This window comes from Stenella coeruleoalba (assembly GCF_951394435.1).
Source record: "Stenella coeruleoalba genome assembly, contig: scaffold_95, whole genome shotgun sequence".
Lineage (NCBI taxonomy): Eukaryota > Metazoa > Chordata > Mammalia > Artiodactyla > Delphinidae > Stenella > Stenella coeruleoalba.
This window is the reverse complement of record NW_027646206.1, coordinates 871566-896827: the sequence shown is the minus strand read 5'-3', so window position 1 is coordinate 896827 and position 25262 is coordinate 871566. Positions and strand designations below refer to the sequence as shown.

The window sequence follows — 25262 nt, the reverse complement described above, 5'->3', positions numbered from 1 at the left end:
TATGCTTGCTTAAGGGTAAAGGTGAGTTGGGGTGCTGCATAAAACCAGAGATTGAAATGAGCACAGATAAAGTTCCTTAAGCCAAATATGGAATAGACAAGAGCTACTCCTTGCTCAACGAAATGGACTCAACACCGCATATTAAACGCCTAAGAATGTACCTGACTAGTAAGTATCGTAAAACCTATGGATTGCTATGTCTCCAAAAGAGAATCAAACATGTGTACAGGGGCATAAACGCAGCAGTGATAGGATTGGAGAGGTTCGGTGAGCAAATGAAGACCCTTTGAAGTCATATTGCATGGTACCCATTACACGGGTCTCAACTCTCCAGGTTTAAGGTATTCTTCCTTCAGCTAAAACATGCATGTGGAACCCAAGTATGATCAACCATGTGAACGGGAGACGTGTTCAAATATGTCTCAGTTTTCCTCCCCTGGTACTCGGGTGCAACATTCCAGACGCTTTACTAACACTCTCCCCACTTGGAGAGTCAGCGCCTTTAACCTCCTGTTTGGCCCAGTTTGCAATTTCTGCGGAAGATGAACAGGAATAGCGAGAACCAATGAGAGGCTAGCTGGAGGTGTCTGGACGGGCAAATTTAACTCTCATTTCCCACCAGGAAGAGGAAATAACCAAAGGCTCAGCATGCCTGGCCGGAACCAGATTAGGGCCTGAAGCCATCCTGCGGTGTTGCGGCCAGGTCACAAGAAAGCGAGTTGAAGAAAGGAGCTCAGGGGCACTGTAATTCACAAACCTGCAGAGTTATAAATGACAGCTATCGTCCAAAAATAGACTGAAGTAAGGCTGCCAAGAGGACTTGAAAGCGGGGCAGAATTGCAGGAAACCGATTTCAGGAGGTAGACTGGAATTGCATTGAAAGCATAGGAAAAGAGGCAGAACGTCCACAATGATGCACTTGGCCAAAAAGGGCGTATGCGTTTTTTCCTGAATATATTCAGGAAAAAACGCATACGCCCTTTTTGGCCAACCAAGCAAGCTTGCAAAGGAAATCTGCACTACAATGAAGTCTCACTTCCCCCCGGTCAAAAGGGCCATCTGAAAATAGTGTAAAATCCAGAAAGGCAGGACAGGCCATGGAGAACTGGGAGCCTTGTTATGCTGATGGGCGGGATGTAAATTGCCAACAGACACTCGGGAGAAGTGTATGGTGTTTCCTGAAACATCTAAAAAACAAAGCAACAGAGCCTAGGGCACTGCCACTTATGGTCCTATAGCTTAGGGAAATTAAAATCAAAAAGACACAGCCACCCCAAAGTTTGGGACGCCTCTGTTTACAAGAACCTCGTTTACAGTACAAGTTCAACATCGCAGAAAGTGAAAAATGGATAAAGAAGTTGTGGTATTTACTTACAAAGCAATATCACTCAGCAATGAAATCTGTGTCATCAGGCCCTTAGCATCACAATGAGTGGATTCAGGTATGATGATTCTAACTGAAATAAGTCACACAGAAAAAGAAACATCATAAGATATCAGTAATACACGGAATGTAAACTTGGCTACACAGGAACTGAATTACAGAACAGAACAGGGTCTCAAATTTAGAAAACCAACTTATGCTTGCTTAAGGGTAAAGGTGAGTTGGGGTGCTGCATAAAACCAGAGATTGAAATGAGCACAGATAAAGTTCCTTAAGTCAAATATGGAATAGACAAGAGCTACTCCTTGCTCAATGAAATGGACTCAACACCGCATATTAAACGCCTAAGAATGTACCTGACTAGTAAGTATCGTAAAACCTATGGATTGCTATGTCTCCGAAAGAGAATCAAGCATGTGTACAGGGGCATAAACGCAGCAGTGATAGGATTGGAGAGGTGCGGTGAGCAAATGAAGACCCTTTGAAGTCATATTGCATGGTACCCATTGCACGGGTTTCAACTACCCAGGTTTAAGGTATTCTTCCTTCAGCTAAAACATGCATGTGGAACCTAGAGTATGATCAACCATGTGATCGGGAGACGTGTTCAAATATGTCTCAGTTTTCCTCCCCTGGTACTCGGGTGCAACATTCCAGACGCTTTACTAACACTCTCCCCACTTGGAGAGTCAGTCCCTTTAACCTCCTGTTTGGCCCAGTTTGCAATTTCTGCGGAAGATGAACAGGAATAGCGAAAACCAATGAGAGGCTAGCTGGAGGTGTCTGGATGGGCAAATTTAACTCTCATTTCCCACCAGGAAGAGGAATTAACCAAAGGCTCAGCATGCCGGGCCGGAACCTGATTAGGGCCTGAAGCCATCCTGTGGTGTTGCGGCCAGGTCACAAGAAAGCGAGTTGAAGAAAGGAGCTCAGGGGCACTGTAATTCACAAACCTGCAGAGTTATAAATGACAGCTATCGTCCAAAAATAGACTGAAGTAAGGCTGCCAAGAGGACTTGAAAGCGGGGCAGAATTGCAGGAAACCGATTTCAGGAGGTAGACTGGAATTGCATTGAAAGCATAGGAAAAGAGGCAGAACGTCCACAATGATGCACTTGGCCAAAAAGGGCGTATGCGTTTTTTCCTGAATATATTCAGGAAAAAACGCATACGCCCTTTTTGGCCAACCAAGCAAGCTTGCAAAGGAAATCTGCACTACAATGAAGTCTCACTTCCCCCCGGTCAAAAGGGCCATCTGAAAAAAGTGTAAAATCCAGAAAGGCAGGACAGGCCATGGAGAACTGGGAGCCTTGTTATGCTGATGGGCGGGATGTAAATTGCCAACAGACACTCGGGAGAAGTGTATGGTGTTTCCTGAAACATCTAAAAAACAAAGCAACAGAGCCTAGGGCACTGCCACTTATGGTCCTATAGCTTAGGGAAATTAAAATCAAAAAGACACAGCCACCCCAAAGTTTGGGACGCCTCTGTTTACAAGAACCTCGTTTACAGTACAAGTTCAACATTGCAGAAAGTGAAAAATGGATAAAGAAGTTGTGGTATTTACTTACAAAGCAATATCACTCAGCAATGAAATCTATGTCATCAGGCCCTTAGCATCACAATGAGTGGATTCAGGTATGATGATTCTAACTGAAATAAGTCACACAGAAAAAGAAACATCATAAGATATCAGTAATACACGGAATGTAAACTTGGCTACACAGGAACTGAATTACAGAACAGAACAGGGTCTCAAATTTAGAAAACCAACTTATGCTTGCTTAAGGGTAAAGGTGAGTTGGGGTGCTGCATAAAACCAGAGATTGAAATGAGCACAGATAAAGTTCCTTAAGTCAAATATGGAATAGACAAGAGCTACTCCTTGCTCAACGAAATGGACTCAACACCGCATATTAAACGCCTAAGAATGTACCTGACTAGTAAGTATCGTAAAACCTATGGATTGCTATGTCTCCAAAAGAGAATCAAGCATGTGTACAGGGGCATAAACGCAGCAGTGATAGGATTGGAGAGGTTCGGTGAGCAAATGAAGACCCTTTGAAGTCATATTGCATGGTACCCATTACACGAGTCTCAACTCTCCAGGTTTAAGGTATTCTTCCTTCAGCTAAAACATGCATGTGGAACCTAAGTATGATCAACCTTGTGAACGGGAGACGTGTTCAAATATGTCTCAGTTTTCCTCCCCTGGTACTCGGGTGCAACATTCCAGACGCTTTACTAACACTCTCCCCACTTGGAGAGTCAGCGCCTTTAACCTCCTGTTTGGCCCAGTTTGCAATTTCTGCGGAAGATGAACAGGAATAGCGAGAACCAATGAGAGGCTAGCTGGAGGTGTCTGGACGGGCAAATTTAACTCTCATTTCCCACCAGGAAGAGGAAATAACCAAAGGCTCAGTGTGCCGTACCGGAACCAGATTAGGGCCTGAAGCCATCTTGCGGTGTTGCGGCCAGCTCAAAAGAAAGCGAGTTGAAGAAAGGAGCTCAGGGGCACTGTAATTCACAAACCTGCAGAGTTATAAATGACAGCTATCGTCCAAAAATAGACTGAAGTAAGGCTGCCAAGAGGACTTGAAAGCGGGGCAGAATTGCAGGAAACCGATTTCAGGAGGTAGACTGGAATTGCATTGAAAGCATAGGAAAAGAGGCAGAACGTCCACAATGATGCACTTGGCCAAAAAGGGCGTATGCGTTTTTTCCTGAATATATTCAGGAAAAAACGCATACGCCCTTTTTGGCCAACCAAGCAAGCTTGCAAAGGAAATCTGCACTACAATGAAGTCTCACTTCCCCCCGGTCAAAAGGGCCATCTGAAAAAAGTGTAAAATCCAGAAAGGCAGGACAGGCCATGGAGAACTGGCAGCCTTGTTATGCTGATGGGCGGGATGTAAATTGCCAACAACCACTCGGGAGAAGTGTATGGTGTTTCCTGAAACATCTAAAAAACAAAGCAACAGAGCCTAGGGCACTTCCACTTATGGTCCTATAGCTTAGGGAAATTAAAATCAAAAAGACACAGCCACCCCAAAGTTTGGAACGGCTCTGTTTACAAGAACCTCGTTTACAGTACAAGTTCAACATCGCAGAAAGTGAAAAATGGATAAAGAAGTTGTGGTATTTACTTACAAAGCAATATCACTCAGCAATGAAATCTGTGTCATCAGGCCCTTAGCAGCACAATGAGTGGATTCAGGTATGATGATTCTAACTGAAATAAGTCACACAGAAAAAGAAACATCATAAGATATCAGTAATACACGGAATGTAAACTTGGCTACACAGGAACTGAATTACAGAACAGAACAGGGTCTCAAATTTAGAAAACCAACTTATTCTTGCTTAAGGGTAAAGGTGAGTTGGGGTGCTGCATAAAACCAGAGATTGAAATGAGCACAGATAAAGTTCCTTAAGCCAAATATGGAATAGACAAGAGCTACTCCTTGCTCAACGAAATGGACTCAACACCCCATATTAAACGCCTAAGAATGTACCTGACTAGTAAGTATCTTAAAACCTATGGATTGCTATGTCTCCGAAAGAGAATCAAGCATGTGTACAGGGGCATAAATGCAGCAGTGGTAGGATTGGAGAGGTGCGGTGAGCAAATGAAGACCCTTTGAAGTCATATTGCATGGTACCCATTCAACGGGTTTCAACTACCCAGGTTTAAGGTATTCTTCCTTCAGCTAAAACATGCATGTGGAACCTAGAGTATGATCAACCATGTGATCGGGAGACGTGTTCAAATATGTCTCAGTTTTCCTCCCCTGGTACTCGGGTGCAACATTCCAGACGCTTTACTAACACTCTCCCCACTTGGAGAGTCAGTCCCTTTAACCTCCTGTTTGGCCCAGTTTGCAATTTCTGCGGAAGATGAACAGGAATAGCGAGAACCAATGAGAGGCTAGCTGGAGGTGTCTGGACGGGCAAATTTAACTCTCATTTCCCACCAGGAAGAGGAATTAACCAAAGGCTCAGCATGCCGGGCAGGAACGAAATTAGGGCCTGAAGCCATCCTGCGGTGTTGCGGCCAGCTCAAAAGAAAGCGAGTTGAAGAAAGGAGCTCAGGGGCACTGTAATTCACAAACCTGCAGAGTTATAAATGACAGCTATCGTCCAAAAATAGACTGAAGTAAGGCTGCCAAGAGGACTTGAAAGCGGGGCAGAATTGCAGGAAACCGATTTCAGGAGGTAGACTGGAATTGCATTGAAAGCATAGGAAAAGAGGCAGAACGTCCACAATGATGCACTTGGCCAAAAAGGGCGTATGCGTTTTTTCCTGAATATATTCAGAAAAAAACGCATACGCCCTTTTTGGCCAACCAAGCAAGCTTGCAAAGGAAATCTGCACTACAATGAAGTCTCACTTCCCCCCGGTCAAAAGGCCCATCTGAAAAAAGTGTAAAATCCAGAAAGGCAGGACAGGCCATGGAGAACTGGGAGCCTTGTTATGCTGATGGGCGGGATGTAAATTGCCAACAGACACTCGGGAGAAGTGTATGGTGTTTCCTGAAACATCTAAAAAACAAAGCAACAGAGCCTAGAGCACTGCCACTTATGGTCCTATAGCTTAGGGAAATTAAAATCAAAAAGACACAGCCACCCCAAAGTTTGGGACGCCTCTGTTTACAAGAACCTCGTTTACAGTACAAGTTCAACATCGCAGAAAGTGAAAAATGGATAAAGAAGTTGTGGTATTTACTTACAAAGCAATATCACTCAGCAATGAAATCTGTGTCATCAGGCACTTAGCAGCACAATGAGTGGATTCAGGTATGATGATTCTAACTGAAGTAAGTCACACAGAAAAAGAAACATCATAAGATATCAGTAATACACGGAATGTAAACTTGGCTACACAGGAACTGAATTACAGAACAGAACAGGGTCTCAAATTTAGAAAACCAACTCATGCTTGCTTAAGGGTAAAGGTGAGTTGGGGTGCTGCATAAAACCAGAGATTGAAATGAGCACAGATAAAGTTCCTTAAGTCAAATATGGAATAGACAAGAGCTACTCCTTGCTCAACAAATTGGACTCAACACCCCATATTAAACGCCTAAGAATGTACCTGACTAGTAAGTATCTTAAAACCTATGGATTGCTATGTCTCCGAAAGAGAATCAAGCATGTGTACAGGGGCATAAACGCAGCAGTGATAGGATTGGAGAGGTTCGGTGAGCAAATGAAGACCCTTTGAAGTCATATTGCATGGTACCCATTCCACGGGTCTCAACTCTCCAGGTTTAAGGTATTCTTCCTTCAGCTAAAACATGCATGTGGAACCCAGAGTATGATCAACCATATGATCGGGAGACGTGTTCAAATATGTCTCAGTTTTCCTCCCCTGGTACTCGGGTGCAACATTCCAGACGCTTTACTAACACTCTCCCCACTTGGAGAGTCAGTCCCTTTAACCTCCTGTTTGGCCCAGTTTGCAATTTCTGCGGAAGATGAACAGGAATAGCGAGAACCAATGAGAGGCTAGCTGGAGGTGTCTGGACGGGCAAATTTAACTCTCATTTCCCACCAGGAAGAGGAAATAACCAAAGGCTCAGCATGCCGGGCCGGAACCAGATTAGGGCCTGAAGCCATCCTGCGGTGTTGCGGCCAGGTCACAAGAAAGCGAGTTGAAGAAAGGAGCTCAGGGGCACTGTAATTCACAAACCTGCAGAGTTATAAATGACAGCTATCGTCCAAAAATAGACTGAAGTAAGGCTGCCAAGAGGACTTGAAAGCGGGGCAGAATTGCAGGAAACCGATTTCAGGAGGTAGACTGGAATTGCATTGAAAGCATAGGAAAAGAGGCAGAACGTCCACAATGATGCACTTGGCCAAAAAGGGCGTATGCGTTTTTTCCTGAATATATTCAGGAAAAAACGCATACGCCCTTTTTGGCCAACCAAGCAAGCTTGCAAAGGAAATCTGCACTACAATGAAGTCTCACTTCCCCCCGGTCAAAAGGGCCATCTGAAAAAAGTGTAAAATCCAGAAAGGCAACAGGCCATTGAGAACTGGGAGCCTTGTTATGCTGATGGGCGGGATGTAAATTGCCAACAGACACTCGGGAGAAGTGTATGGTGTTTCCTGAAACATCTAAAAAACAAAGCAACAGAGCCTAGGGCACTTCCACTTATGGTCCTATAGCTTAGGGAAATTAAAATCAAAAAGACACAGCCACCCCAAAGTTTGGAACGGCTCTGTTTACAAGAACCTCGTTTACAGTACAAGTTCAACATCGCAGAAAGTGAAAAATGGATAAAGAAGTTGTGGTATTTACTTACAAAGCAATATCACTCAGCAATGAAATCTATGTCATCAGGCCCTTAGCATCACAATGAGTGGATTCAGGTATGATGATTCTAACTGAAATAAGTCACACAGAAAAAGAAACATCATAAGATATCAGTAATACACGGAATGTAAACTTGGCTACACAGGAACTGAATTACAGAACAGAACAGGGTCTCAAATTTAGAAAACCAACTTATGCTTGCTTAAGGGTAAAGGTGAGTTGGGGTGCTGCATAAAACCAGAGATTGAAATGAGCACAGATAAAGTTCCTTAAGTCAAATATGGAATAGACAAGAGCTACTCCTTGCTCAACGAAATGGACTCAACACCGCATATTAAACGCCTAAGAATGTACCTGACTAGTAAGTATCGTAAAACCTATGGATTGCTATGTCTCCAAAAGAGAATCAAGCATGTGTACAGGGGCATAAACGCAGCAGTGATAGGATTGGAGAGGTTCGGTGAGCAAATGAAGACCCTTTGAAGTCATATTGCATGGTACCCATTACACGAGTCTCAACTCTCCAGGTTTAAGGTATTCTTCCTTCAGCTAAAACATGCATGTGGAACCTAAGTATGATCAACCTTGTGAACGGGAGACGTGTTCAAATATGTCTCAGTTTTCCTCCCCTGGTACTCGGGTGCAACATTCCAGACGCTTTACTAACACTCTCCCCACTTGGAGAGTCAGCGCCTTTAACCTCCTGTTTGGCCCAGTTTGCAATTTCTGCGGAAGATGAACAGGAATAGCGAGAACCAATGAGAGGCTAGCTGGAGGTGTCTGGACGGGCAAATTTAACTCTCATTTCCCACCAGGAAGAGGAAATAACCAAAGGCTCAGTGTGCCGTACCGGAACCAGATTAGGGCCTGAAGCCATCTTGCGGTGTTGCGGCCAGCTCAAAAGAAAGCGAGTTGAAGAAAGGAGCTCAGGGGCACTGTAATTCACAAACCTGCAGAGTTATAAATGACAGCTATCGTCCAAAAATAGACTGAAGTAAGGCTGCCAAGAGGACTTGAAAGCGGGGCAGAATTGCAGGAAACCGATTTCAGGAGGTAGACTGGAATTGCATTGAAAGCATAGGAAAAGAGGCAGAACGTCCACAATGATGCACTTGGCCAAAAAGGGCGTATGCGTTTTTTCCTGAATATATTCAGGAAAAAACGCATACGCCCTTTTTGGCCAACCAAGCAAGCTTGCAAAGGAAATCTGCACTACAATGAAGTCTCACTTCCCCCCGGTCAAAAGGGCCATCTGAAAAAAGTGTAAAATCCAGAAAGGCAGGACAGGCCATGGAGAACTGGCAGCCTTGTTATGCTGATGGGCGGGATGTAAATTGCCAACAACCACTCGGGAGAAGTGTATGGTGTTTCCTGAAACATCTAAAAAACAAAGCAACAGAACCTAGGGCACTTCCACTTATGGTCCTATAGCTTAGGGAAATTAAAATCAAAAAGACACAGCCACCCCAAAGTTTGGAACGGCTCTGTTTACAAGAACCTCGTTTACAGTACAAGTTCAACATCGCAGAAAGTGAAAAATGGATAAAGAAGTTGTGGTATTTACTTACAAAGCAATATCACTCAGCAATGAAATCTGTGTCATCAGGCCCTTAGCAGCACAATGAGTGGATTCAGGTATGATGATTCTAACTGAAATAAGTCACACAGAAAAAGAAACATCATAAGATATCAGTAATACACGGAATGTAAACTTGGCTACACAGGAACTGAATTACAGAACAGAACAGGGTCTCAAATTTAGAAAACCAACTTATTCTTGCTTAAGGGTAAAGGTGAGTTGGGGTGCTGCATAAAACCAGAGATTGAAATGAGCACAGATAAAGTTCCTTAAGCCAAATATGGAATAGACAAGAGCTACTCCTTGCTCAACGAAATGGACTCAACACCCCATATTAAACGCCTAAGAATGTACCTGACTAGTAAGTATCTTAAAACCTATGGATTGCTATGTCTCCGAAAGAGAATCAAGCATGTATACAGGGGCATAAATGCAGCAGTGATAGGATTGGAGAGGTGCGGTGAGCAAATGAAGACCCTTTGAAGTCATATTGCATGGTACCCATTCAACGGGTTTCAACTACCCAGGTTTAAGGTATTCTTCCTTCAGCTAAAACATGCATGTGGAACCTAGAGTATGATCAACCATGTGATCGGGAGACGTGTTCAAATATGTCTCAGTTTTCCTCCCCTGGTACTCGGGTGCAACATTCCAGACGCTTTACTAACACTCTCCCCACTTGGAGAGTCAGTCCCTTTAACCTCCTGTTTGGCCCAGTTTGCAATTTCTGCGGAAGATGAACAGGAATAGCGAGAACCAATGAGAGGCTAGCTGGAGGTGTCTGGACGGGCAAATTTAACTCTCATTTCCCACCAGGAAGAGGAATTAACCAAAGGCTCAGCATGCCGGGCAGGAACGAGATTAGGGCCTGAAGCCATCCTGCGGTGTTGCGGCCAGCTCAAAAGAAAGCGAGTTGAAGAAAGGAGCTCAGGGGCACTGTAATTCACAAACCTGCAGAGTTATAAATGACAGCTATCGTCCAAAAATAGACTGAAGTAAGGCTGCCAAGAGGACTTGAAAGCGGGGCAGAATTGCAGGAAACCGATTTCAGGAGGTAGACTGGAATTGCATTGAAAGCATAGGAAAAGAGGCAGAACGTCCACAATGATGCACTTGGCCAAAAAGGGCGTATGCGTTTTTTCCTGAATATATTCAGAAAAAAACGCATACGCCCTTTTTGGCCAACCAAGCAAGCTTGCAAAGGAAATCTGCACTACAATGAAGTCTCACTTCCCCCCGGTCAAAAGGCCCATCTGAAAAAAGTGTAAAATCCAGAAAGGCAGGACAGGCCATGGAGAACTGGGAGCCTTGTTATGCTGATGGGCGGGATGTAAATTGCCAACAGACACTCGGGAGAAGTGTATGGTGTTTCCTGAAACATCTAAAAAACAAAGCAACAGAGCCTAGAGCACTGCCACTTATGGTCCTATAGCTTAGGGAAATTAAAATCAAAAAGACACAGCCACCCCAAAGTTTGGGACGCCTCTGTTTACAAGAACCTCGTTTACAGTACAAGTTCAACATCGCAGAAAGTGAAAAATGGATAAAGAAGTTGTGGTATTTACTTACAAAGCAATATCACTCAGCAATGAAATCTGTGTCATCAGGCACTTAGCAGCACAATGAGTGGATTCAGGTATGATGATTCTAACTGAAGTAAGTCACACAGAAAAAGAAACATCATAAGATATCAGTAATACACGGAATGTAAACTTGGCTACACAGGAACTGAATTACAGAACAGAACAGGGTCTCAAATTTAGAAAACCAACTCATGCTTGCTTAAGGGTAAAGGTGAGTTGGGGTGCTGCATAAAACCAGAGATTGAAATGAGCACAGATAAAGTTCCTTAAGTCAAATATGGAATAGACAAGAGCTACTCCTTGCTCAACAAATTGGACTCAACACCCCATATTAAACGCCTAAGAATGTACCTGACTAGTAAGTATCTTAAAACCTATGGATTGCTATGTCTCCGAAAGAGAATCAAGCATGTGTACAGGGGCATAAACGCAGCAGTGATAGGATTGGAGAGGTTCGGTGAGCAAATGAAGACCCTTTGAAGTCATATTGCATGGTACCCATTCCACGGGTCTCAACTCTCCAGGTTTAAGGTATTCTTCCTTCAGCTAAAACATGCATGTGGAACCCAGAGTATGATCAACCATATGATCGGGAGACGTGTTCAAATATGTCTCAGTTTTCCTCCCCTGGTACTCGGGTGCAACATTCCAGACGCTTTACTAACACTCTCCCCACTTGGAGAGTCAGTCCCTTTAACCTCCTGTTTGGCCCAGTTTGCAATTTCTGCGGAAGATGAACAGGAATAGCGAGAACCAATGAGAGGCTAGCTGGAGGTGTCTGGACGGGCAAATTTAACTCTCATTTCCCACCAGGAAGAGGAAATAACCAAAGGCTCAGCATGCCGGGCCGGAACCAGATTAGGGCCTGAAGCCATCCTGCGGTGTTGCGGCCAGGTCACAAGAAAGCGAGTTGAAGAAAGGAGCTCAGGGGCACTGTAATTCACAAACCTGCAGAGTTATAAATGACAGCTATCGTCCAAAAATAGACTGAAGTAAGGCTGCCAAGAGGACTTGAAAGCGGGGCAGAATTGCAGGAAACCGATTTCAGGAGGTAGACTGGAATTGCATTGAAAGCATAGGAAAAGAGGCAGAACGTCCACAATGATGCACTTGGCCAAAAAGGGCGTATGCGTTTTTTCCTGAATATATTCAGGAAAAAACGCATACGCCCTTTTTGGCCAACCAAGCAAGCTTGCAAAGGAAATCTGCACTACAATGAAGTCTCACTTCCCCCCGGTCAAAAGGGCCATCTGAAAAAAGTGTAAAATCCAGAAAGGCAACAGGCCATTGAGAACTGGGAGCCTTGTTATGCTGATGGGCGGGATGTAAATTGCCAACAGACACTCGGGAGAAGTGTATGGTGTTTCCTGAAACATCTAAAAAACAAAGCAACAGAGCCTAGGGCACTTCCACTTATGGTCCTATAGCTTAGGGAAATTAAAATCAAAAAGACACAGCCACCCCAAAGTTTGGAACGGCTCTGTTTACAAGAACCTCGTTTACAGTACAAGTTCAACATCGCAGAAAGTGAAAAATGGATAAAGAACTTGTGGTACTTACGTACAATGCAGTATCACTCAGCAATGAAATCTATGTCATCAGGCCCGTAGCAGCATAATGAGTAGATTCAGGTACGATGATTCTAACTGAAATAAGTCACACAGAAAAAGAAACATCATAAGATATCACTAATACACGGAATGTAAACTTGGCTACACAGGAACTGAATTCCAAAACAGAACAGGTTCTCAAATTTAGAAAACCAACTTATGCTTGCTTAAGGGTAAAGGTGAGTTGGGGTGCTGCATAAAACCAGAGATTGAAATGAGCACAGATAAAGTTCCTTAAGTCAAATATGGAATAGACAAGAGTTACTCCTTGCTCAACGAAATGGACTCAACACCGCATATTAAACGCCTAAGAATGTACCTGACTAGTAAGTATCTTAAAACCTATGGATTGCTATGTCTCCGAAAGAGAATCAAGCATGTGTACAGGGGCATAAACGCAGCAGTGATAGGATTGGAGAGGTTCGGTGAGGAAATGAAGACCCTTTGAAGTCATATTGCATGGTACCCATTACACGGGTCTCAACTCTCCAGGTTTAAGGTATTCTTCCTTCAGCTAAAACATGCATGTGGAACCCAGAGTATGATCAACCATATGATCGGGAGACGTGTTCAAATATGTCTCAGTTTTCCACCCCTGGTACTCGGGTGCAACATTCCAGACGCTTTACTAACACTCTCCCCACTTGGAGAGTCAGTCCCTTTAACCTCCTGTTTGGCCCAGTTTGCAATTTCTGCGGAAGATGAACAGGAATAGCGAGAACCAATGAGAGGCTAGCTGGAGGTGTCTGGACGGGCAAATTTAACTCTCATTTCCCACCAGGAAGAGGAATTAACCAAAGGCTCAGCATGCCGGGCAGGAACGAGATTAGGGCCTGAAGCCATCCTGCGGTGTTGCGGCCAGCTCAAAAGAAAGCGAGTTGAAGAAAGGAGCTCAGGGGCACTGTAATTCACAAACCTGCAGAGTTATAAATGACAGCTATCGTCCAAAAATAGACTGAAGTAAGGCTGCCAAGAGGACTTGAAAGCGGGGCAGAATTGCAGGAAACCGATTTCAGGAGGTAGACTGGAATTGCATTGAAAGCATAGGAAAAGAGGCAGAACGTCCACAATGATGCACTTGGCCAAAAAGGGCGTATGCGTTTTTTCCTGAATATATTCAGAAAAAAACGCATACGCCCTTTTTGGCCAACCAAGCAAGCTTGCAAAGGAAATCTGCACTACAATGAAGTCTCACTTCCCCCCGGTCAAAAGGGCCATCTGAAAAAAGTGTAAAATCCAGAAAGGCAGGACAGGCCATGGAGAACTGGGAGCCTTGTTATGCTGATGGGCGGGATGTAAATTGCCAACAGACACTCGGGAGAAGTGTATGGTGTTTCCTGAAACATCTAAAAAACAAAGCAACAGAGCCTAGAGCACTGCCACTTATGGTCCTATAGCTTAGGGAAATTAAAATCAAAAAGACACAGCCACCCCAAAGTTTGGGACGCCTCTGTTTACAAGAACCTCGTTTACAGTACAAGTTCAACATCGCAGAAAGTGAAAAATGGATAAAGAAGTTGTGGTATTTACTTACAAAGCAGTATCACTCAGCAATGAAATCTGTGTCATCAGGCCCTTAGCAGCACAATGAGTGGATTCAGGTATGATGATTCTAACTGAAGTAAGTCACAAAGAAAAAGAAACATCATAAGATATCAGTAATACACGGAATGTAAACTTGGCTACACAGGAACTGAATTACAGAACAGAACAGGGTCTCAAATTTAGAAAACCAACTCATGCTTGCTTAAGGGTAAAGGTGAGTTGGGGTGCTGCATAAAACCAGAGATTGAAATGAGCACAGATAAAGTTCCTTAAGTCAAATATGGAATAGACAAGAGCTACTCCTTGCTCAACAAATTGGACTCAACACCCCATATTAAACGCCTAAGAATGTACCTGACTAGTAAGTATCTTAAAACCTATGGATTGCTATGTCACCGAAAGAGAATCAAGCATGTGTACAGGGGCATAAACGCAGCAGTGATAGGATTGGAGAGGTTCGGTGAGCAAATGAAGACCCTTTGAAGTCATATTGCATGGTACCCATTACACGGGTCTTAACTCTCCAGGTTTAAGGTATTCTTCCTTCAGCTAAAACATGATTGTGGAACCAAAGTATGATCAACCATGTGAACGGGAGACGTGTTCAAATATGTCTCAGTTTTCCTCCCCTGGTACTCGGGTGCAACATTCCAGACACTTTACTAACACTCTCTCCACTTGGAGAGTCAGTCCCTTTAACCTCCTGTTTGGCCCAGTTTGCAATTTCTGCGGAAGATGAACAGGAATATCGAGAACCAATGAGAGGCTAGCTGGAGGTGTCTGGACGGGCAAATTTAACTCTCATTTCCCACCAGGAAGAGGAATTAACCAAAGGCTCAGCATGCCGGGCCGGAACGAGATTAGGGCCTGAAGCCATCCTGCGGTGTTGCGGCCAGGTCACAAGAAAGCGAGTTGAAGAAAGGAGCTCAGGGGCACTGTAATTCACAAACCTGCAGAGTTATAAATGACAGCTATCGTCCAAAAATAGACTGAAGTAAGGCTGCCAAGAGGACTTGAAAGCGGGGCAGAATTGCAGGAAACCGATTTCAGGAGGTAGACTGGAATTGCATTGAAAGCATAGGAAAAGAGGCAGAACGTCCACAATGATGCACTTGGCCAAAAAGGGCGTATGCGTTTTTTCCTGAATATATTCAGGAAAAAACGCATACGCCCTTTTTGGCCAACCAAGCAAGCTTGCAAAGGAAATCTACACTACAATGAAGTCTCACTTCCCCCCGGTCAAAAGGGCCATCTGAAAAAAGTGTAAAATCCAGAAAGGCAACAGGCCATTGAGAACTGGGAGCCTTGTTATGCTGATGGGCGGGATGTAAATTGCCAACTGACACTCGGGAGAAGTGTATGGTGTTTCCTGAAACATCTAAGAAACAAAGCAACAGAGCCTAGGGCACTGCCACTTACGGTCCTATAGCTTAGGGAAATTAAAATCAAAAAGACACAGCCACCCCAAAGTTTGGAACGGCTCTGTTTACAAGAACCTCGTTTACAGTACAAGTTCAACATCGCAGAAAGTGAAAAATGGATAAAGAACTTGTGGTACTTACGTACAATGCAGTATCACTCAGCAATGAAATCTATGTCATCAGGCCCGTAGCAGCATAATGAGTAGATTCAGGTACGATGATTCTAACTGAAATAAGTCACACAGAAAAAGAAACATCATAAGATATCACTAATACACGGAATGTAAACTTGGCTACACAGGAACTGAATTCCAAAACAGAACAGGTTCTCAAATTTAGAAAACCAACTTATGCTTGCTTAAGGGTAAAGGTGAGTTGGGGTGCTGCATAAAACCAGAGATTGAAATGAGCACAGATAAAGTTCCTTAAGCCAAATATGGAATAGACAAGAGCTACTCCTTGCTCAACGAAATGGACTCAACACCGCATATTAAACGCCTAAGAATGTACCTGACTAGTAAGTATCTTAAAACCTATGGATTGCTATGTCTCCGAAAGAGAATCAAGCATGTGTACAGGGGCATAAACGCAGCAGTGATAGGATTGGAGAGGTTCGGTGAGCAAATGAAGACCCTTTGAAGTCATATTGCATGGTACCCATTCCACGGGTCTCAACTCTCCAGGTTTAAGGTATTCTTCCTTCAGCTAAAACATGCATGTGGAACCCAGAGTATGATCAACCATATGATCGGGAGACGTGTTCAAATATGTCTCAGTTTTCCTCCCCTGGTACTCGGGTGCAACATTCCAGACGCTTTACTAACACTCTCCCCACTTGGAGAGTCAGTCCCTTTAACCTCCTGTTTGGCCCAGTTTGCAATTTCTGCGGAAGATGAACAGGAATAGCGAGAACCAATGAGAGGCTAGCTGGAGGTGTCTGGACGGGCAAATTTAACTCTCATTTCCCACCAGGAAGAGGAAATAACCAAAGGCTCAGCATGCCGGGCCGGAACCAGATTAGGGCCTGAAGCCATCCTGCGGTGTTGCGGCCAGGTCACAAGAAAGCGAGTTGAAGAAAGGAGCTCAGGGGCACTGTAATTCACAAACCTGCAGAGTTATAAATGACAGCTATCGTCCAAAAATAGACTGAAGTAAGGCTGCCAAGAGGACTTGAAAGCGGGGCAGAATTGCAGGAAACCGATTTCAGGAGGTAGACTGGAATTGCATTGAAAGCATAGGAAAAGAGGCAGAACGTCCACAATGATGCACTTGGCCAAAAAGGGCGTATGCGTTTTTTCCTGAATATATTCAGGAAAAAACGCATACGCCCTTTTTGGCCAACCAAGCAAGCTTGCAAAGGAAATCTGCACTACAATGAAGTCTCACTTCCCCCCGGTCAAAAGGGCCATCTGAAAAAAGTGTAAAATCCAGAAAGGCAACAGGCCATTGAGAACTGGGAGCCTTGTTATGCTGATGGGCGGGATGTAAATTGCCAACAGACACTCGGGAGAAGTGTATGGTGTTTCCTGAAACATCTAAGAAACAAAGCAACAGAGCCTAGGGCACTGCCACTTACGGTCCTATAGCTTAGGGAAATTAAAATCAAAAAGACACAGCCACCCCAAAGTTTGGAACGGCTCTGTTTACAAGAACCTCGTTTACAGTACAAGTTCAACATCGCAGAAAGTGAAAAATGGATAAAGAACTTGTGGTACTTACGTACAATGCAGTATCACTCAGCAATGAAATCTATGTCATCAGGCCCGTAGCAGCATAATGAGTAGATTCAGGTACGATGATTCTAACTGAAATAAGTCACACAGAAAAAGAAACATCATAAGATATCACTAATACACGGAATGTAAACTTGGCTACACAGGAACTGAATTCCAAAACAGAACAGGTTCTCAAATTTAGAAAACCAACTTATGCTTGCTTAAGGGTAAAGGTGAGTTGGGGTGCTGCATAAAACCAGAGATTGAAATGAGCACAGATAAAGTTCCTTAAGCCAAATATGGAATAGACAAGAGCTACTCCTTGCTCAACGAAATGGACTCAACACCGCATATTAAACGCCTAAGAATGTACCTGACTAGTAAGTATCTTAAAACCTATGGATTGCTATGTCTCCGAAAGAGAATCAAGCATGTGTACAGGGGCATAAACGCAGCAGTGATAGGATTGGAGAGGTTCGGTGAGCAAATGAAGACCCTTTGAAGTCATATTGCATGGTACCCATTCCACGGGTCTCAACTCTCCAGGTTTAAGGTATTCTTCCTTCAGCTAAAACATGCATGTGGAACCCAGAGTATGATCAACCATATGATCGGGAGACGTGTTCAAATATGTCTCAGTTTTCCTCCCCTGGTACTCGGGTGCAACATTCCAGACGCTTTACTAACACTCTCCCCACTTGGAGAGTCAGTCCCTTTAACCTCCTGTTTGGCCCAGTTTGCAATTTCTGCGGAAGATGAACAGGAATAGCGAGAACCAATGAGAGGCTAGCTGGAGGTGTTTGGACGGGCAAATTTAACTCTCATTTCCCACCAGGAAGAGGAAATAACCAAAGGCTCAGCATGCCGGGCCGGAACCAGATTAGGGCCTGAAGCCATCCTGCGGTGTTGCGGCCAGGTCACAAGAAAGCGAGTTGAAGAAAGGAGCTCAGGGGCACTGTAATTCACAAACCTGCAGAGTTATAAATGACAGCTATCGTCCAAAAATAGACTGAAGTAAGGCTGCCAAGAGGACTTGAAAGCGGGGCAGAATTGCAGGAAACCGATTTCAGGAGGTAGACTGGAATTGCATTGAAAGCATAGGAAAAGAGGCAGAACGTCCACAATGATGCACTTGGCCAAAAAGGGCGTATGCGTTTTTTCCTGAATATATTCAGGAAAAAACGCATACGCCCTTTTTGGCCAACCAAGCAAGCTTGCAAAGGAAATCTGCACTACAATGAAGTCTCACTTCCCCCCGGTCAAAAGGGCCATCTGAAAAAAGTGTAAAATCCAGAAAGGCAACAGGCCATTGAGAACTGGGAGCCTTGTTATGCTGATGGGCGGGATGTAAATTGCCAACAGACACTCGGGAGAAGTGTATGGTGTTTCCTGAAACATCTAAAAAACAAAGCAACAGAGCCTAGGGCACTTCCACTTATGGTCCTATAGCTTAGGGAAATTAAAATCAAAAAGACACAGCCACCCCAAAGTTTGGAACGGCTCTGTTTACAAGAACCTCGTTTACAGTACAAGTTCAACATCGCAGAAAGTGAAAAATGGATAAAGAACTTGTGGTACTTACGTACAATGCAGTATCACTCAGCAATGAAATCTATGTCATCAGGCCCGTAGCAGCATAATGAGTAGATTCAGGTACGATGATTCTAACTGAAATAAGTCACACAGAAAAAGAAACATCATAAGATATCACTAATACACGGAATGTAAACTTGGCTACACAGGAACTGAATTCCAAAACAGAACAGGTTCTCAAATTTAGAAAACCAACTTATGCTTGCTTAAGGGTAAAGGTGAGTTGGGGTGCTGCATAAAACCAGAGATTGAAATGAGCACAGATAAAGTTCCTTAAGTCAAATATGGAATAGACAAGAGCTACTCCTTGCTCAACGAAATGGACTCAACACCGCATATTAAACGCCTAAGAATGTACCTGACTAGTAAGTATCTTAAAACCTATGGATTGCTATGGCTCCGAAAGAGAATCAAGCATGTGTACAGGGGCATAAACGCAGCAGTGATAGGATTGGAGAGGTTCGGTGAGCAAATGAAGACCCTTTGAAGTCATATTGCATGGTACCCATTACACGGGTCTCAACTCTCCAGGTTTAAGGTATTCTTCCTTCAGCTAAAACATGCATGTGGAACCCAGAGTATGATCAACCATATGATCGGGAGACGTGTTCAAATATGTCTCAGTTTTCCTCCCCTGGTACTCGGGTGCAACATTCCAGACGCTTTACTAACACTCTCCCCACTTGGAGAGTCAGTCCCTTTAACATCCTGTTTGGCCCAGTTTGCAATTTCTGCGGAAGATGAACAGGAATAGCGAGAACCAATGAGAGACTAGCTGGAGGTGTCTGGACGGGCAAATTTAACTCTCATTTCCCACCAGGAAGAGGAAATAACCAAAGGCTCAGCGTGCCGTGCCGGAACCAGATTAGGGCCTGAAGCCATCCTGCGGTGTTGCGGCCAGGTCACAAGAAAGCGAGTTGAAGAAAGGAGCTCAGGGGCACTGTAATTCACAAACCTGCAGAGTTATAAATGACAGCTATCGTCCAAAAATAGACTGAAGTAAGGCTGCCAAGAGGACTTGAAAGCGGGGCAGAATTGCAGGAAACCGATTTCAGGAGGTAGACTGGAATTGCATTGAAAGCATAGGAAAAGAGGCAGAACGTCCACAATGATGCACTTGGCCAAAAAGGGCGTATGCGTTTTTTCCTGAATATATTCAGGAAAAAACGCATACGCCCTTTTTGGCCAACCAAGCAAGCTTGCAAAGGAAATCTGCACTACAATGAAGTCTCACTTCCCCCCGGTCAAAAGGGCCATCTGAAAAAAGTGTAAAATCCAGAAAGGCAACAGGCCATTGAGAACTGGGAGCCTTGTTATGCTGATGGGCGGGATGTAAATTGCCAACAGACACTCGGGAGAAGTGTATGGTGTTTCCTGAAACATCTAAAAAACAAAGCAACAGAGCCTAGGGCACTGCCACTTATGGTCCTATAGCTTAGGGAAATTAAAATCAAAAAGACACAGCCACCCCAAAGTTTGGGACGCCTCTGTTTACAAGAACCTCGTTTACAGTACAAGTTCAACATCGCAGAAAGTGAAAAATGGATAAAGAACTTGTGGTATTTACTTACAAAGCAATATCACTCAGCAATGAAATCTGTGTCATCAGGCCCTTAGCAGCACAATGAGTGGATTCAGGTATGATGATTCTAACTGAAGTAAGTCACACAGAAAAAGAAACATCATAAGATATCAGTAATACACGGAATGTAAACTTGGCTACACAGGAACTGAATTACAGAACAGGACAGGGTCTCAAATTTAGAAAACCAACTCATGCTTGCTTAAGAGTAAAGGTGAGTTGGGGTGCTGCATAAAACCAGAGATTGAAATGAGCACAGATAAAGTTCCTTAAGTCAAATATGGAATAGACAAGAGCTACTCCTTGCTCAACAAATTGGACTCAACACCCCATATTAAACGCCTAAGAATGTACCTGACTAGTAAGTATTTTAAAACCTATGGATTGCTATGTCACCGAAAGAGAATCAAGCATGTGTACAGGGGCATAAACGCAGCAGTGATAGGATTGGAGAGGTTCGGTGAGCAAATGAAGACCCTTTGAAGTCATATTGCATGGTACCCATTACACGGGTCTTAACTCTCCAGGTTTAAGGTATTCTTCCTTCAGCTAAAACATGCATGTGGAACCCAAGTATGATCAACCATGTGAACGGGAGACGTGTTCAAATATGTCTCAGTTTTCCTCCCCTGGTACTCGGGTGCAACATTCCAGACGCTTTACTAACACTCTCCCCACTTGGAGAGTCAGTCCCTTTAACCTCCTGTTTGGCCCAGTTTGCAATTTCTGCGGAAGATGAACAGGAATAGCGAGAACCAATGAGAGACTAGCTGGAGGTGTCTGGACGGGCAAATTTAACTCTCATTTCCCACCAGGAAGAGGAAATAACCAAAGGCTCAGCGTGCCGTGCCCGAACCAGATTAGGGCCTGAAGCCATCCTGCGGTGTTGCGGCCAGGTCACAAGAAAGCGAGTTGAAGAAAGGAGCTCAGGGGCACTGTAATTCACAAACCTGCAGAGTTATAAATGACAGCTATCGTCCAAAAATAGACTGAAGTAAGGCTGCCAAGAGGACTTGAAAGCGGGGCAGAATTGCAGGAAACCGATTTCAGGAGGTAGACTGGAATTGCATTGAAAGCATAGGAAAAGAGGCAGAACGTCCACAATGATGCACTTGGCCAAAAAGGGCGTATGCGTTTTTTCCTGAATATATTCAGGAAAAAACGCATACGCCCTTTTTGGCCAACCAAGCAAGCTTGCAAAGGAAATCTGCACTACAATGAAGTCTCACTTCCCCCCGGTCAAAAGGGCCATCTGAAAAAAGTGTAAAATCCAGAAAGGCAACAGGCCATTGAGAACTGGGAGCCTTGTTATGCTGATGGGCGGGATGTAAATTGCCAACAGACACTCGGGAGAAGTGTATGGTGTTTCCTGAAACATCTAAAAAACAAAACAACAGAGCCTAGGGCACTGCCACTTATGGTCCTATAGCTTAGGGAAATTAAAATCAAAAAGACACAGCCACCCCAAAGTTTGGGACGCCTCTGTTTACAAGAACCTCGTTTACAGTACAAGTTCAACATCGCAGAAAGTGAAAAATGGATAAAGAAGTTGTGGTATTTACTTACAAAGCAATATCACTCAGCAATGAAATCTGTGTCATAAGGCCCTTAGCAGCACAATGAGTGGATTCAGGTATGATGATTCTAACTGAAGTAAGTCACACAGAAAAAGAAACATCATAAGATATCAGTAATACACGGAATGTAAACTTGGCTACACAGGAACTGAATTACAGAACAGAACAGGGTCTCAAATTTAGAAAACCAACTCATGCTTGCTTAAGAGTAAAGGTGAGTTGGGGTGCTGCATAAAACCAGAGATTGAAATGAGCACAGATAAAGTTCCTTAAGTCAAATATGGAATAGACAAGAGCTACTCCTTGCTCAACAAATTGGACTCAACACCCCATATTAAACGCCTAAGAATGTACCTGACTAGTAAGTATTTTAAAACCTATGGATTGCTATGTCACCGAAAGAGAATCAAGCATGTGTACAGGGGCATAAACGCAGCAGTGATAGGATTGGAGAGGTTCGGTGAGCAAATGAAGACCCTTTGAAGTCATATTGCATGGTACCCATTCCACGGGTTTCAACTACCCAGGTTTAAGGTATTCTTCCTTCAGCTAAAACATGCATGTGGAACCTAGAGTATGATCAACCATGTGATCGGGAGACGTGTTCAAATATGTCTCAGTTTTCCTCCCCTGGTACTCGGGTGCAACATTCCAGATGCTTTACTAACACTCTCCCCACTTGGAGAGTCAGTCCCTTTAACCTCCTGTTTGGCCCAGTTTGCAATTTCTGCGGAAGATGAACAGGAATAGCGAGAACCAATGAGAGGCTAGCTGGAGGTGTCTGGACGGGCAAATTTAACTCTCATTTCCCACCAGGAAGAGGAATTAACCGAATGCTCAGCATGCCGGGCCGGAACCAGATTAGGGCCTGAAGCCATCCTGCGGTGCTGCGGCCAGCTCACAAGAAAGAGAGTTGAGGAAAGGAGCTCAGGGGCACTGTAATTCACAAACCTGCAGAGTTATAAATGACAGCTATCGTCCAAAAATAGACTGAAGTAAGGCTGCCAAGAGGACTTGAAAGCGGGGCAGAATTGCAGGAAACCGATTTCAGGAGGTAGACTGGAATTGCATTGAAAGCATAGGAAAAGAGGCAGAACGTCCACAATGATGCACTTGGCCAAAAAGGGCGTATGCGTTTTTTCCTGAATATATTCAGGAAAAAACGCATACGCCCTTTTTGGCCAACCAAGCAAGCTTGCAAAGGAAATCTGCACTACAATGAAGTCTCACTTCCCCCCGGTCAAAAGGGCCATCTGAAAAAAGTGTAAAATCCAGAAAGGCAACAGGCAATTGAGAACTGGGAGCCTTGTTATGCTGATGGGCGGGATGTAAATTGCCAACAGACACTTGGGAGAAGTGTATGGTGTTTCCTGAAACATCTAAAAAACAAAGCAACAGAGCCTAGGGCACTGCCACTTATGGTCCTATAGCTTAGGGAAATTAAAATCAAAAAGACACAGCCACCCCAAAGTTTGGGACGGCTCTGTTTACAAGAACCTCGTTTACAGTACAAGTTCAATATCGCAGAAAGTGAAAAATGGATAAAGAAGTTGTGGTATTTACTTACAAAGCAATATCACTCAGCAATGAAATCTGTGTCATCAGGCCCTTAGCAGCACAATGAGTGGATTCAGGTATGATGATTCTAACTGAAATAAGTCACACAGAAAAAGAAACATCATAAGATATCAGTAATACACGGAATGTAAACTTGGCTACACAGGAACTGAATTACAGAACAGAACAGGGTCTCAAATTTAGAAAACCAACTTACGCTTGCTTAAGGGTAAAGGTGAGTTGGGGTGCTGCATAAAACCAGAGATTGAAATGAGCACAGATAAATTTCCTTAAGTCAAATATGGAATAGACAAGAGCTACTCCTTGCTCAACGAAATGGACTCAACACCGCATATTAAACGCCTAAGAATGTACCTGACTAGTAAGTATCGTAAAACCTATGGATTGCTATGTCTCCAAAAGAGAATCAAGCATGTGTACAGGGGCATAAACGCAGCAGTGATAGGATTGGAGAGGTTCGGTGAGCAAATGAAGACCCTTTGAAGTCATATTGCATGGTACCCATTACACGGGTCTCAACTCTCCAGGTTTAAGGTATTCTTCCTTCAGCTAAAACATGCATGTGGAACCCAAGTATGATCAACCATGTTAACGGGAGACGTGTTCAAATATGTCTCAGTTTTCCTCCCGTGGTACTCGGGTGCAACATTCCAGACGCTTTACTAACACTCTCCCCACTTGGAGAGTCAGCGCCTTTAACCTCCTGTTTGGCCCAGTTTGCAATTTCTGCGGAAGATGAACAGGAATAGCGAGAACCAATGAGAGGCTAGCTGGAGGTGTCTGGACGGGCAAATTTAACTCTCATTTCCCACCAGGAAGAGGAAATAACCAAAGGCTCAGCGTGCCGTACCGGAACCAGATTAGGGCCTGAAGCCATCCTGCGGTGTTGCGGCCAGCTCAAAAGAAACCGAGTTGAAGAAAGGAGCTCAGGGGCACTGTAATGCACAAACCTGCAGAGTTATAAATGACAGCTATCGTCCAAAAATAGACTGAAGTAAGGCTGCCAAGAGGACTTGAAAGCGGGGCAGAATTGCAGGAAACCGATTTCAGGAGGTAGACTGGAATTGCATTGAAAGCATAGGAAAAGAGGCAGAACGTCCACAATGATGCACTTGGCCGAAAAGTGCGTATGCGTTTTTTCCTGAATATATTCAGGAAAAAACGCATACGCCCTTTTTGGCCAACCAAGCAAGCTTGCAAAGGAAATCTGCACTACAATGAAGTCTCACTTCCCCCCGGTCAAAAGGGCCATCTGAAAAAAGTGTAAAATCCAGAAAGGCAGGACAGGCCATGGAGAACTGGGAGCCTTGTTATGCTGATGGGCGGGATGTAAATTGCCAACAGACACTCGGGAGAAGTGTATGGTGTTTCCTGAAACATCTAAAAAACAAAGCAACAGAGCCTAGGGCAATGCCACTTATGGTCGTATAGCTTAGGGATATTAAAATCAAATGACACAGCCACCCCAAAGTTTGGAACGGCTCTGTTTACAAGAACCTCGTTTACAGTACAAGTTCAACATCGCAGAAAGTGAAAAATGGATAAAGAAGTTGTGGTATTTACTTACAAAGCAATATCACTCAGCAATGAAATTTGTGTCATCAGGCCCTTAGCAGCACAATGAGTGGATTCAGGTGTGATGATTCTAACTGAAATAAGTCACACAGAAAAAGAAACATCATAAGATATCAGTAATACACGGAATGTAAACTTGGCTACACAGGAACTGAATTACAGAACAGAACAGGGTCTCAAATTTAGAAAACCAACTTATTC

At 43.9% G+C, this 25262-nt stretch overlaps 1 long non-coding RNA gene across 4 annotated transcripts in view; it reads right to left on the bottom strand.

Moving 5' to 3' along the window:
• Window positions 1–25262, bottom strand: part of LOC307181257 — a 448188-nt gene that overhangs the window by 179546 nt on the left and 243380 nt on the right. Inside the window, exon 5 of one of the 4 annotated variants that reach the window (XR_013826241.1) lies at window positions 14007–14087. The exons of the other annotated variants lie outside the window; for them this stretch is intronic. This is a non-coding gene — a long non-coding RNA (uncharacterized lncRNA). Of the gene's footprint in view, window positions 1–14006; window positions 14088–25262 lie in introns of those variants that run through there. 4 annotated transcript variants of the gene reach the window in all.